The sequence below is a fragment of the Triticum aestivum genome, chromosome 4B, assembly GCF_018294505.1.
Source record: "Triticum aestivum cultivar Chinese Spring chromosome 4B, IWGSC CS RefSeq v2.1, whole genome shotgun sequence".
NCBI lineage: Eukaryota > Viridiplantae > Streptophyta > Magnoliopsida > Poales > Poaceae > Triticum > Triticum aestivum.
Window position 1 is genome coordinate 506,300,784 of NC_057804.1, and position 12,957 is coordinate 506,313,740.

Below are 12,957 nucleotides of genomic sequence, written 5' to 3' on the forward strand. Positions count from 1 at the left end.
AGGATTTTTCAAAATGCTTTAGTATTTTATTAAAGCCAAAACAGATTGCAGAAAATAGAAAATAGAGTTCAATAAAAATAAGAGAGAGAGAGAGAGAGGAACTTACCAGGCAAAGCCCACCTAGCTTGGCACTGTAGCAGCCCAACTAGGCAAAGCCAGCCCAGCCCACCAGGGGCTCCTCGCTGTCGTCTTCCATCTCCTGCCAGTGGGCAGGAGGGCGTGTGGCCGCCGTGCGCGCACATGCGCCGCGCCACCTCCTGCTTCCCGCAGCTACCCCGACGCGCCTACGAGCGCCACGCACACCCCTAACCCCCCTCTCACTCTCTCTCGAGCTCTTCCGCCTCCTCTGCTCTCTCTCCCTCTCGCCACCGAACGTGCCGACCGCCGTCGTCGCCATAGTCGTGTCCACAGCCATCCCCGAGCCTCTCTGACGCGCCCCTGAGCTCCGCTGTGCCGCCCTCGTCCTCTCCATCGTCTCACGTGACCGGAAGAGCCCCGACGCGTCGTCCCCGACCTCTTCTTCATCGTCAGCCACTGAAGCTCACCGGCGTGGATTCGCGAGCTCCAGACCCTCCCCGGCCTCGCCGTCGACCCTGCTGGATTCGCTATGAGCCCCTTCCCTTTTCCCTCTCTCCCCGCGCTCGTCCGCGTCCTCTAACCATCAGGGCCATCAAAGCTGATTGCTCCTTGTCGCCAGCCATGTCGCCACCGCGTCTACGGCCCTCCAAGCACATGTTCAAGCTCACCACTGAACTCACTGAACCCCCACGAGTCCAACGTGCCCACCCGTGGCTCCAGCCATGCCCCGAACCATCTATTTGTTCGATGCTCGAACGCCGGCCGCCGCACTTGCCATCACCGACGTTGTTCTGGGCCATCTCCGGCAAAGCTGAGAGCACCACTCGACGCGCGCGAGCTCCAGCTACTCGTAGATTGGCTCTACCGTTGTTTTGGTCACTGGAGGGAGATTTTCGAGCCTTGCCGCCGTGTCTAGCCTCGCCGGCGTCGAGTCGCCGGCAGGTTTGACCCGAGTTGGCCAGGGTTTGACCCCCCTCGTTCATTAACATGTGGGCCCCAGCCCTACTAACTTTGGGTTAAGTTTATAACTAAACTTAATTAACCCACTGACTCACTGACTAGTGGCCCCAGGCCCCACTGACAGTTTAGATAGGATTAACTCAACGCTAATTAACCATGTTACTTAGTGTTGACACTGACCAGTGGGACCCACTGGTCAGGTTTGACCTGGACCGGCTCCTGTTGACTTGCTGATGTCACACGGATGTCATGCTGACGTTGTTGACCTGATGACGTCATTTAGACGTCAGGCTGACCCAGTAATGTTTTTCTGGATTTTAAATAAATCTATTTGATTTATTTATTTTCAGAAAATGTCCAAAACTTCACAAATTCATAGAAAATAATCTATAGGTCATAATGAAATAAGTTATATATGAAAAATTATCAGAAAAATCCAAAGAATCTGTTTATGGCATTCTCATGCATGTTAGAGCAACTTATGTCCTCTGTTTAGGACAATTCAATTAAATGTCATTTGAGAAAGCACATATGGAGTTTGAATTTGAATCTTAGATTCAAACAAACTCCATTTAACCTGCTACTAGTTGCATTAGCTCAAACCACAGCATATTGCCATGTCATGATCATGCATCATATTGTGCATTGCATTGATTGTATTTCTTCTTTGTTTGTCGGTGCTTGTCCCCTCTCAGTAGACGTGTACCGGCGATCTGATCGATGACACCGATGAAGAACTATACTATCTTCAGAAGTGCCAGGCAAGCAAAACCCCCTTGTTCATTTCGATACAATCCTACTCTCTCGCTCCTGCTCTCTTTTACTGCATTAGGATAACAACGATTCATCTGTTACTTGCTGCGGTAGCTGAACCCCTTTATCCTCTACATGACCTATCATTGCCACAGTAAATAGATGAAACCCACTAGCATGAGTAGGAGTTGTTTGAGCCCTGTTGTGCCCACTCATTCATGCTTGTTTATCATGCCTGCTACTGCTTAGAGTTGAGTCAGGTCTGATTCATCGGGGATGAATCGAAGGTGTGTGAACATGTCCTACTGTGTGTGAGCTAAGTGTGTGAACACGATTTGGTAAAGGTAGCGGTGAGAGGCCATGTAGGAGTACATGGTGGGTTGTCTCATTGAAGCCGTCCTCAGGAACTGAGTTCTGTGTTTTTGATCCATGAAACAGCTACTACCATGTGTTGGGCCCTGAAATATTACCCCACTCGACTTCTTAACCACCCTCGTCCTCTGTCCAGGAGTTGCAAGTAGTTTCTGGAGTTTGTAGTATGCTGGAGGCCGTGCACAGCGCTGACCGGAGGGGTGGGCTGTGATGCGGTAGGCACATGGCCGGGTATGTCGGGCGCCCGTTTGGTGTCGCGGAACCCTGTACACATCGTTCGGGGCCGTATGTGGAAACCTCGGCCGGACTCCCTGCGGATGGAACCTGAATAGGCGATAAACCTATACTAGAGACTTGAGTGTTTAGGTACGTCGTGGTCTACACCCACGTCATCTTTCGCTTGAAGTCTGCCGAGCACATGTCGTGTGCAGACGCTAAGTGGTGGAAACATGTATGAAGAAGTACACCCCTGCAGGGTTAACATCATCTATTCGAATAGTCGTGTCCACGGTAAAGGACTTCTAGGTTGCCTATAACAGTTCATAGACAAGTGAAAGTGGATACTCTAAAATACGCAAGATAAGTGTGAGTGCTATGGATGGCGTTCTCGTAGGGAGATGGGTGTGGATCCATAGTGGTGTATTGATATGGTGAATATGTGGACTCATGTACGCCACCTCTAAAGAGTTACTTGCAGTCGTAGTTCAGGATAGCCACCGAGTCAGAGCTGGCTTGCTGCAGTTAAACCCCACCTTCCCATTTGTTGATAATGATGCATATGTAGTTAGTTCTAATGTAAGTCTTGCTGGGTACATTTGTACTCATGTTTGCCTATTTTATGTTTTGCAGAGAGACTTTATTCTCACTAGTAGTCCCACTTGGACTTCGGCGTTTAGCTTGTTACCTCAGCTACGATCTTGAGCCCTCTGTAGGATCTGGTAGTTAGTCAGGCTTCTCAGCGTTTTTCATTTTTAGTTGTCTGTACTCAGACATGTTAAGCTTCCGCGTGTGCTTTGACTTGTATGCTCTGAATGTTGGGTCATGAGACCCATGTTTGTAATATCTCGCTCCTCAGAGCCTATTGAATAAATACTTGAGTTGTAGAGTCAAGTTGTGATGCCATGTTGTATTTGCACATATCGAGCATATTGTGTGTATGTTATTGAAATGCTTGGTATGCGTGGGACCTGACTATCTAGTTGTTTATCCTTGGTAGCCTCTCTTACCGGGAAATGTCTCCTAGTGCTTCCACTGAGCCTTGGTAGCTTGCTACTGCTACACTTAGGTTGGCAGGCATGTGTCCTTCTTCGTTCCTGTGTCTATCCCTTCGGCGAAATGTCACGCGGTGTCTACCGGAGTCCTGCTAGCCCAGTTACTACAGCCCGGATTCACTCGCTGATGACCGACACGTTCGTTGTTGGGTCATGTATGCCTGTCCCTGTAAGTCAGTGCCACTTTGGGTTCACGACTAGCCATGTCAGCCCGGGCTCCTTGTCATATGGATGCTAGCGACGCTATCATATACGTGTGCCAAAAGGCACAAACGGTCCCGGGCAAGGTAAGGCGACACCTGTGGGAATACCGTGCGTGAGGCCGCAAAGTGATATGAGGTGTTACATGCTAGATCGGTGTGCCTTGAGTCGGGGTCCTGACATATTAAAAGAAAACCCAAAAATATTTCTCATTCTTCTTTTACTTGTTGGGAGCTTTCCCGTGTAAATAGTTTTTCTCGTTCTTGTTTTACTTTCTTCAAAAAAACAAAAACTCCAAAAACATTTCAGTGTGTTTCTCTAAAATTCTTTTCTTTTATTTGGGGGTCAAGAGGAGAGGACCACGATGAAAATGTTGAGTGGCTCTCGTATGCATTATTGTTGATCTAACAAGGACCCCATATTACCTTGTCTTCTTCTTTGAATAAATATTGTAGATTCCAGCTTAGTCCAATGCACGTGCACTATTATTATTATCCACACCGTTCGGTCGTGCAAGTGAAAGGAAATAATGACGATATATGATGAAATGATTGAGATGAGGAAAAGCTGGCATGAACTCGACCTATCTTGTTTTTGTAAATATGATTAGTTCATCATTCCTGATTCAGTCTATTGTGAATGAAACATGTTTGCAATGACAATTAGAGGTTATAGTTACTCATGCCGTGCTTAATTAGCTAGGAGTTTATAATGGTTTACCTTGGGTGCCAACATGCAAATTAAAATGGTTGTGATGTGGTATGATAGGATGGTATCCTCCTTTGAATGATTTGAGTGGCTTGACTTGGCACATGTTCCCGCATGTAGATGAAACAAAATCAACATATCCTCCACGATATTTATGTTCATGGTGATCTATATCCTACTCATGCCTGCATTCAATGATGGTTAATACCAATGCATGTTTATGACCGTTGTCGCTCTCTAGTTGGTCGCTCCTCAATCTCTTGCTAGCCTTCACTTGTACTAAGCGCGAATACTGCTTGTGCATCCACTTCCATAAACCCAAAGTTGTTCCATATGAGTCCACCATACCTACCTATATGCAGTATTTACCTGCCGTTCCAAGTAAATTTGCATGTGCCAAACTCTAAACCTTCAAATGATAATCTGTTTGGTATGCCTGAATCACTCATGTGGCGACTGGGAGCTGTCAGTATCTTCCATGCTAGGTGGGTTATTCTCACGATGAGTAGACTCCACTCATCATTCACGAGAAAATGGCTGGTAATCGGGATGCCCAGTCCCATGCTCAAGTCAAATCAAAATATAATTGCAAACGGAACTCCCCCAAAAATAATCGGGGTACCCATTGTTTTTGGACCAGCCGTGGAATGTGCTTGTTGGTGGTGGGGGGTATAAACTTTACCATTCTATCTGGGAACCGCCTATAATGTATCTAGTATGGAAGATACTAAGATCTCTTGGTTGTTATGTTGACAATGAAAGCATACCACTCAAAATATTATTTATCTCTATTTCAAAAGCCCGAGCTCTGGCACCTCTGCAAATCCCTGCTTCCCTCTACGAAGGGACTATCTATTTACTTTTATTACTGAGTCATCATCATCTTATAAAAAGCACCCATTAGAGAGCACCACTGTCATTTGTATGTGTTGTTATTAATTGATACTGAGTATGACGACTGTGATTGGATCTCTTTTACAATGAATTACAATGTCTAGTTAGTCCTTGACCTTCATGGGTGCTCTGCTTTTGCGGTCTCAGAAAGGGCTAGTGAAATACCATTTTGCTATATCATATCATGATTGTTTTGAAAAAGTGTTGTCATCCGAGATTCATTATTATTGCTCGCTAGTTGATTAATTATGCCATTGATATGAGTAAATGTGAGACCTAAATGTTATTGTGAATATTGTTAGTTCATAATCTTTGCTGAAAACTTGAATGTTGGCTTTACATATTTGCAACAACAAGATCAAACATAGTTTGTAAAAGTTTTTCTTTATCACTTTCAGTTTTTCAACTGGATTGCTTGAGGACATGCAATGGGTTAAGCTTGGGGGAGTTGATACGTCTCCATCGTATCTACTTTTCCAAACTATTTTGCTCTTGTTTTAGACTCTAACTTGCATGATTTGAATGGAACTAACCTGGACTAACGCAGTTTTCAGCAGAATTGCCTTGGTGTTATTTTTGTGCAGAAATAAAAGTTCTCGGAATGACCTGAAACTTCATGGAGATTATTTTTGGAATAAATAAAAAATATTTGCGAAAGAATCAACCATAGGGGACCCACAACCTGTCCACAAGGGTGGGGCGCGCCCCCTATCTTGTGGGTCCCACAAAGCTCCACCGACCTCAACTCCAACTCCATATATTAACTCTGGAGAAAAAAATCAGAGAGAAGGATTCATCATGTTTTATGATACGGAGCCACCGCCGCCTCCTGTTCTTCCTCGGGAGGGCAGATCTGGAGTCCGTTTTGGGCTCCAGAGAGGGGAATCCGTCGCCATCGTCATCATCAACCATCCTCCATCACCAATTTCATTATGTTCACCGCCGTGCGTGAGTAATCCCATCATAGGCTTGCTGGATGGTGATGGGTTGGATGAGATTTACCATGTAATCGAGTTAGTTTTGTTAGGGTTTGATCCCTAGTATCCACTATGTTCTATGATTGATGTTGCTATGACTTTGATATGCTTAATGCTTGTCACTAGGGTCCGAGTGCCATGATTTCAGATCTGAACCTATTATGTTTTCATGAATATATTTGTGTTCTTGATTCGATCTTGCAAGTTATAGTCACCTACTACGTGTTATGATCTGGCAACCATGGAGTGATAATAGTCGGGACACTTCTCGGTGATGACCTTAGTTTGAGGAGTTCATGTATTCGCAAAGTGCTAATGCTTTGGTCCAGTTCTCTATTAAAAGGAGGCATTAATATTCCTTAGTTTCCATTAGGACCCCGCTGCCACGGGAGGGTTGGACAAAAGATGTTGTGCCAGTTCTTTTCCATAAGCACGTATGACTATATTCTGAATACATGCATGCCTACATTATATTGATGAATTGGAGCTAGTTCCATGTCACCCTAGGTTATAACTGTTGCATGATGAATGCTATCCGACATAATTATCCATCATTGATCCATTGCCTACGAACTCGTTTCATATTGATCTTTGTTTTGTTACTTTTCTGTTGCCACTTTTATGATTGCTACAAAACTGCTATAGTTAGTTTTACCACTGTTACCGTTACTTCCATACTACTTTGCTACTAAATACTTTGCTGCAGATATTAAGTCTTTCAGGTGTGGTTGAATTGACAACTCAACTGCTAATACTTGAGAATATTCTTTGGCTTCCCTTGTGTCGAATCAATAAATTTGTGTTCAACACTCTACCCTCTAAAACAGTTGCGATCCCCTATACTTGTGGGTTATCAATCCGAAACTATGAAGGAAGAATTAAGATAAATCTAACCATAGCATGAAGCATGTGGATCCAAATTAGCCCCTTATGAAGCAACGCATAAACTAGGGTTTAAGCTTCTGTCACTCTAACAACCCATCATCTACTTATTACTTCCCAATGCCTTCTCCTAGGCCCAAATCATGGTGAAGTGTCATGTAGTCGATGTTCACATAACATCACTAGAGGAAAGACAGCATACATCTCATCAAAATATCGAATGAATACCGAATTCACATGATTACTTACAACAAGACTTATCCCATGTCCTCAGGAACAAACGTAACTACTCACAAAGCTTGTTCATGTTCAAGATCAGAGGGGTAATAAATATCATTAAGGATCTGAACATATGATCTTCCACCAAGTAAACCAACTAGCATCAACTACAAGGAGTAATCAACACTACTAGCAACCCACAGGTACCAATCTGAGGTTCTGAGGAAAAGATTGGATACAAGAGATGAACTAGGGTTTGAGAGGAGATGGTGCTGATGAAGATGTTGATGGAGATTGACCCTCCCTCGATGAGAGGATCATTGGTGATGACGATGGCTTCAATTTCCCCCTCCCGGAGGGAAGTTCCCCCGGCAGAATCGCTCTACTGGAGCTCTAGATTGCTTCTGCCCAGGTTCCGCCTCTAGACGACGACGCTTCATCCCAAAAGCTCTCTTCTTTTTTTTCTAGGTCAAACCCTCCATATAGCAGAACATGGGCATCACACGATGGCCAGGGGCCCACAAGACCTCGTGGTAGGGCGCGCCCCCTGGCTTGTGGCCACCTGGTGGGTCCCTGTGATGCCCCTGATTCAATCGTACACTAATCATACACGCAAATGTGTACGATCAAGATCGGGAACTCACGGGAAGATATCACAACACAACTCTAGACACAAATTAAAATAATACAAGCTTTATATTACAAGCCAGGGGCCTCGAGGGCTCGAATACATAAGCTCGAATACAAACGAGTCAGCGGAAGCAACATTATCTGAGTATAGACATGAGTTAAACAAGTTTGCCTTAAGAAGGATAACACAAAAGTATCAATGATTTAAAGGGCAAGGCCTCCTGCCTGGGAGCCTCCTAACTACTCCTGGTCGTCGGCAGCCTCCACGTAGTAGTAGGCACCCTCGGGGTAGTAGTAGTCATCGTCGAAGGTGGCGTCTGGCTCCTAGACTCCACCATCTGGTTGCGACATCCGAGAAGAATGGAAAAGGGGAAAAAGAGGAAGCAAAGCAACCGTGAGTACTCATCCAAAGTACTCGTAAGTAAGGATCTACAATACATATGCATCGGTATCAATGAAATGTGTAGTATCTGTGGATGAACTGCAGAATGCCAGAAGAGAAGGGGAAAGCCTAGCTTATCAAAGACTAGCATCTTCAAGCATCTTGCAGCATCAGAAGAGATAAGAGTGGCATATTATAATATTAGTAAGTATGTGTAACATTTCCTAAAGATCACTTTCTCGACTCCCTTTGAGAAAACAACCCCGGAGCCACATATCCATAACATGCCTCAGCATTCAGTATATAGTTCTAGTTGTATCGATTGGGATACAACTCTAAGCATCCGTTACCATGGACCCGGCTATTCGGATAGATAATACTTCCCTGCAGAGGTGCACCAACTTACCCAACATGCTCGATCAACTCCGGTCGGACACACCATCAGGTCATGACCGCCCTCGGCTGATCAACACAGTGCAGACCTACCTAGGCTCATCAGAGAGGCCAGCATGTCGGTCTACATACTAAGCGCGTAGGGGGCTTGGGCCCATCGCCCTTTTCGCTCCTGCACGTTGCATACGTGGCCGGTGAGCAGACCTAGCTACCTCCTTAAAATAAGGTAGGTGCTTACGCAGTCCAACCCAGCGCACGCCGTCCATCGCTGACGTATGTTGAGCTTTCGGCTGATACATACATCACAGAGTGCCCATACTTATTCCCGCGTGGTGGTTAGTGCGAAAAGATCAGAGGCCTACTCGAGTCAAATTTCCAAACCGTTAGTGTCTTGCTAGTGCGCGGTAACGAGCAGAGACTCACAATCATGTGACCCCATCACCCCGTCTCATGGATTTATGGCAAGGGCTAAGAATGCCCGGCCATGCCACATAATTATCTCTCGGGTACCCTCCAGGTCAACCCAACCTCACATCACTCCCAGGTATCCCTCAGGGCTGACCCAATGTCATCATGGTTCTGTGGTAAGTCAAGGTAACCGTGTGTTCAAAACAGCAAGGAGGAAAACCTGAGGAATCACCCTCGGATTCCCACTCGATGTAACCGTCAAGGTGGACTTGGAGGAATCACTCTTGCTGGTCCACACTTGAGGGGTTGCACGACAGAGTCATTATCGGGAGTGGTGAAGGAGGAATCACCCTTGATGTCCATGACCGAATAGCTACACTGCAGGGTCAACCACTATAGGAATTAAGCACTTTACCGTCATCCATGGCTGACGGCATAGGCATGCCAGGCTGATGGCAAAGACCTTTGTCGTCAGCCAGAAGACAGCAACAGGTCCGGCTGAATAGGCTATGGCAAAGGCCTCTTTGCCGTCTACTGGAGGACGACAAAGATGCAAAGGGCTTTCCAGTCTGCTGACAGACGTCAAAGAGCATGGACGACACCCGTGGCAGTTCAGGTCCATTAAGTGGTTAACCGCATGCTTTGCTGTCAGCTAGCAGACGGCAAAGGCCTTTGCATCATTGTCGTCTGCTGGCTGACGGCAAAGATGCAAAGGCCTTTGTTGTCTGTTGGGTGACGACAAATCTGCCAAGTAGGCCAGCCCACTACACCCCAGGTTGTACAGGTAGCTGCAATGTGGCAGCTTTGCCGTCTGCTAGCGGACGATAAAGACCTTTGCCCTCAGCCAACAGACGGCAAAGTGGCTATATAGCCCCTGTTTTTCCTGTTTTTTTTCTAAATTCATTCAATTTGACAGAATTTCACACATATATATATACACACACATTTCAAAATAATTTCAACAATCATACCAACAATAAGTTTCCAACAACATATACAAGTTTCCAACAACATTTCCATACATACATATCCAACAAGTTTCCATAAACAAAAAGGAAGCACAAGCACAAGTAAAGGTTTGCAACAAGTTTCCATCAATGCTAGCTTCCTCATCTCAAGCAAATCTGCAAATTAGGAAAGATGAAAGTTAGAAGAAGAAGAAGAAGAAGAAGAAGACTAGCTATAAGAAAAAGAAGAAGAAGAAGAAGAAGAAGAAGAAGAAAAAGAAGAAGAAGATTTAGCTAAGGTAGGTAAAAATACTAAGTGTGTAGGTCATTTTAGAGCTAAGCTAGGTAAATAGGTCATTTTGGAGCTAACCTAGGTAGTTAAGCCATTTTTGAGCTAACTAAGCATATTTACTCATTTTGTAGGACAAAATGGTAAGTGTAGGTCATTTTAGAGCTATCCTAGTTAAAATCGGTCATTTTCGAGCTAGGTAAGGTTATTTTGTCATTTTGGAGGAAAATAAACTAATTATATGATAGTTTGGAGCTAAACCATGGTTATTATGCCATTTTTTACCTAAGTAAGCTAATTATGTCATAAATGAACTAGGTAAGCTAAGTATAGATCATTATTTATCTATCCTAGGTAGTAATGACATTTTTCAGCTAACTAAATATTAAGTCATTTAGGAGGAAAAAAGGCTAAGTATAGGCCATTTTATAGCTATCCTAGGTAAAGTATGTTAGTTCGGAGCTAAGTAAGGTTATTATGTCAGTTTTGAGGAAAATAAGCTAAGTATAGGTCATTTTGGAGCTAAACCAAGGTTATTATGCCATTTTTTACCTAAGTGCATTAGTTATGTCAAAAATGAAGTAGCTAAGCTAATTATAGGTCATTATTGAGCTATCCTAGGTTGTTATGCCAGTTTTTACTTAAGTGAGCTAATTATGTCATAAATGAACTAGCTAAGCTAGCTATAGATCATTATTGAGCTATCCTAGGTTGTTATGCCATTTTCTAGCTAACAAAGCATTTGTTAAGCAAAACACTTGGGAAAACTTACCATAATCAGGGAGGTGAAGGACCGGTCAGGGTTGCGCCACCGCGAGACGGAGAAGGATCGGTCGATCCTTTTTGGGAGGCGTGCTACACCAAAGATCACTTGCAATGTTTAGTTAGCATGATGCAACTGAAATGTGAATACTAGTAAGTAATGGCCATTCAAATGAAACTCACCATGTCCGCTATACCAATCTGGGGCATCAGTGGAGGGGTCTGGCCGGTTTTTCGCACACAGATTGCACATTTTGTTTTCACGAGTTAGTCATATTAGTTAGTAATCAAACAAACATTATGTGCATGATTTCGCTAGTATGCGGGAGAAACTTACCAGAGGAGCTCGTATAAGGCCCGGTGACCCGCGTCGTTCCGGTTCCTCTCCGCCTCCAACATATTAGCCGTCCTCTCCTCCATCTCCCTCATCCTCTGTGCCGCCTGCCTGGTTGCCTCCGCTAGAAGCTCCTGGGCCCTAGCCTCGACGGCGAGCTCCATTGGCCGTGGTCAAGGCCTCATCTCGGGAAGAGACCTCGTCTACCGCTTCTTGATCTCCGGGAGACTTCTAGGATAACGTATCAATCCATCCCCAATGGCTACCGAGCCATGTCTCCTCCCATCACCAGATAGCATCACGAGCTCAGGATCAAAAGGACTCTGGCTCGGGTTGAAGTCCTCACCTTTCATCTTCTACCCCCAGTCTCTGTACCTCAGAAGCTTGTCATGGGAGGAGATGTTGCTGAAGCTCTCTGGATGATCGAGGTCACCCTCCGAGAATGTCTTGGCCTTCTTGAATGGGCCATTATGGGCCATGGCATAGAGGTCGTACAGTGGCGGCACCTCCTTGTTGTGTCATGCCTGAAAGAGAGGAACAAGGTAAATTAGTAATTAAAGGGCTGAAGCTAGCATGAAGAAATTGCATGAATCATTAAGGGCTCGAACCACATACCCAGTGATCCACGTACTCAAATAGGTTGGAGCTCCCTTGATGGTGCAGCACACCTTGCATCTAGGCACGCTTGTCCCTGGCCTTCACTACAAAAAAAAGACACATCCGTGACATTTTGGGCCGAACGAAATTTTTTTCTGTCATACATATGACACCTCTATGACGATAATTGTGACAAAACCCGGTATCATCATAGATGTGGTGGGCTCCTACTTCTATGACAAAAAATCATGACAGAAAATGGGCTTTTTGTCCTGGTCGGGCCGGAGACGCAGCTGCATGACATTCTTTGGGCCGTCCATGACGGAAAAAACCGTGGTAGAAGCAAGGGGAAGGAAAATTTCAGGGAGTTGCCGGTTACGGTGGGAGGTCGAGGGTGGAGCGATGCATGTTTCTCTCGTACGTACGCGCGTGTGTGCGAGGCGTTGGCTCTAACTGAAGCCGAGCGAGGCGTTGGGCTCTAACTGAACCCGAGCGATTGCACTGTAGGCTACGCGTTACTGAACCCGAGCGATCGACCGATGGCTGTTAACTGAACCCGATGGAGTGATTCCTTCGCTACTGCTGCTAACTAAAGCTGATCGATTGGATGAACATTGACCATTGCGGGGGGGTTTGGATGAACAGTGAGCGGTGGTGTTGCCTCTGGATGAACAGGAATCCGTGGTGTGGAGGGATGGATGAATAGTAGACGGTGGAGGGGTGGTTGAACAGGACCCCGTGGTGTGGAGGGCTGGATGAACAGTAGACGGTGGAGGGGTGGCCGTGGAGGGTGGTTGAACAGGACCCCGTGATGTGGAGGGCTGGATGAACAGTAGACGATGGAGGGGTGCCCCTGGAGGGGTGGTTGAACAGTAGCCGGTGGAGTAGCGCGCGGTGGAG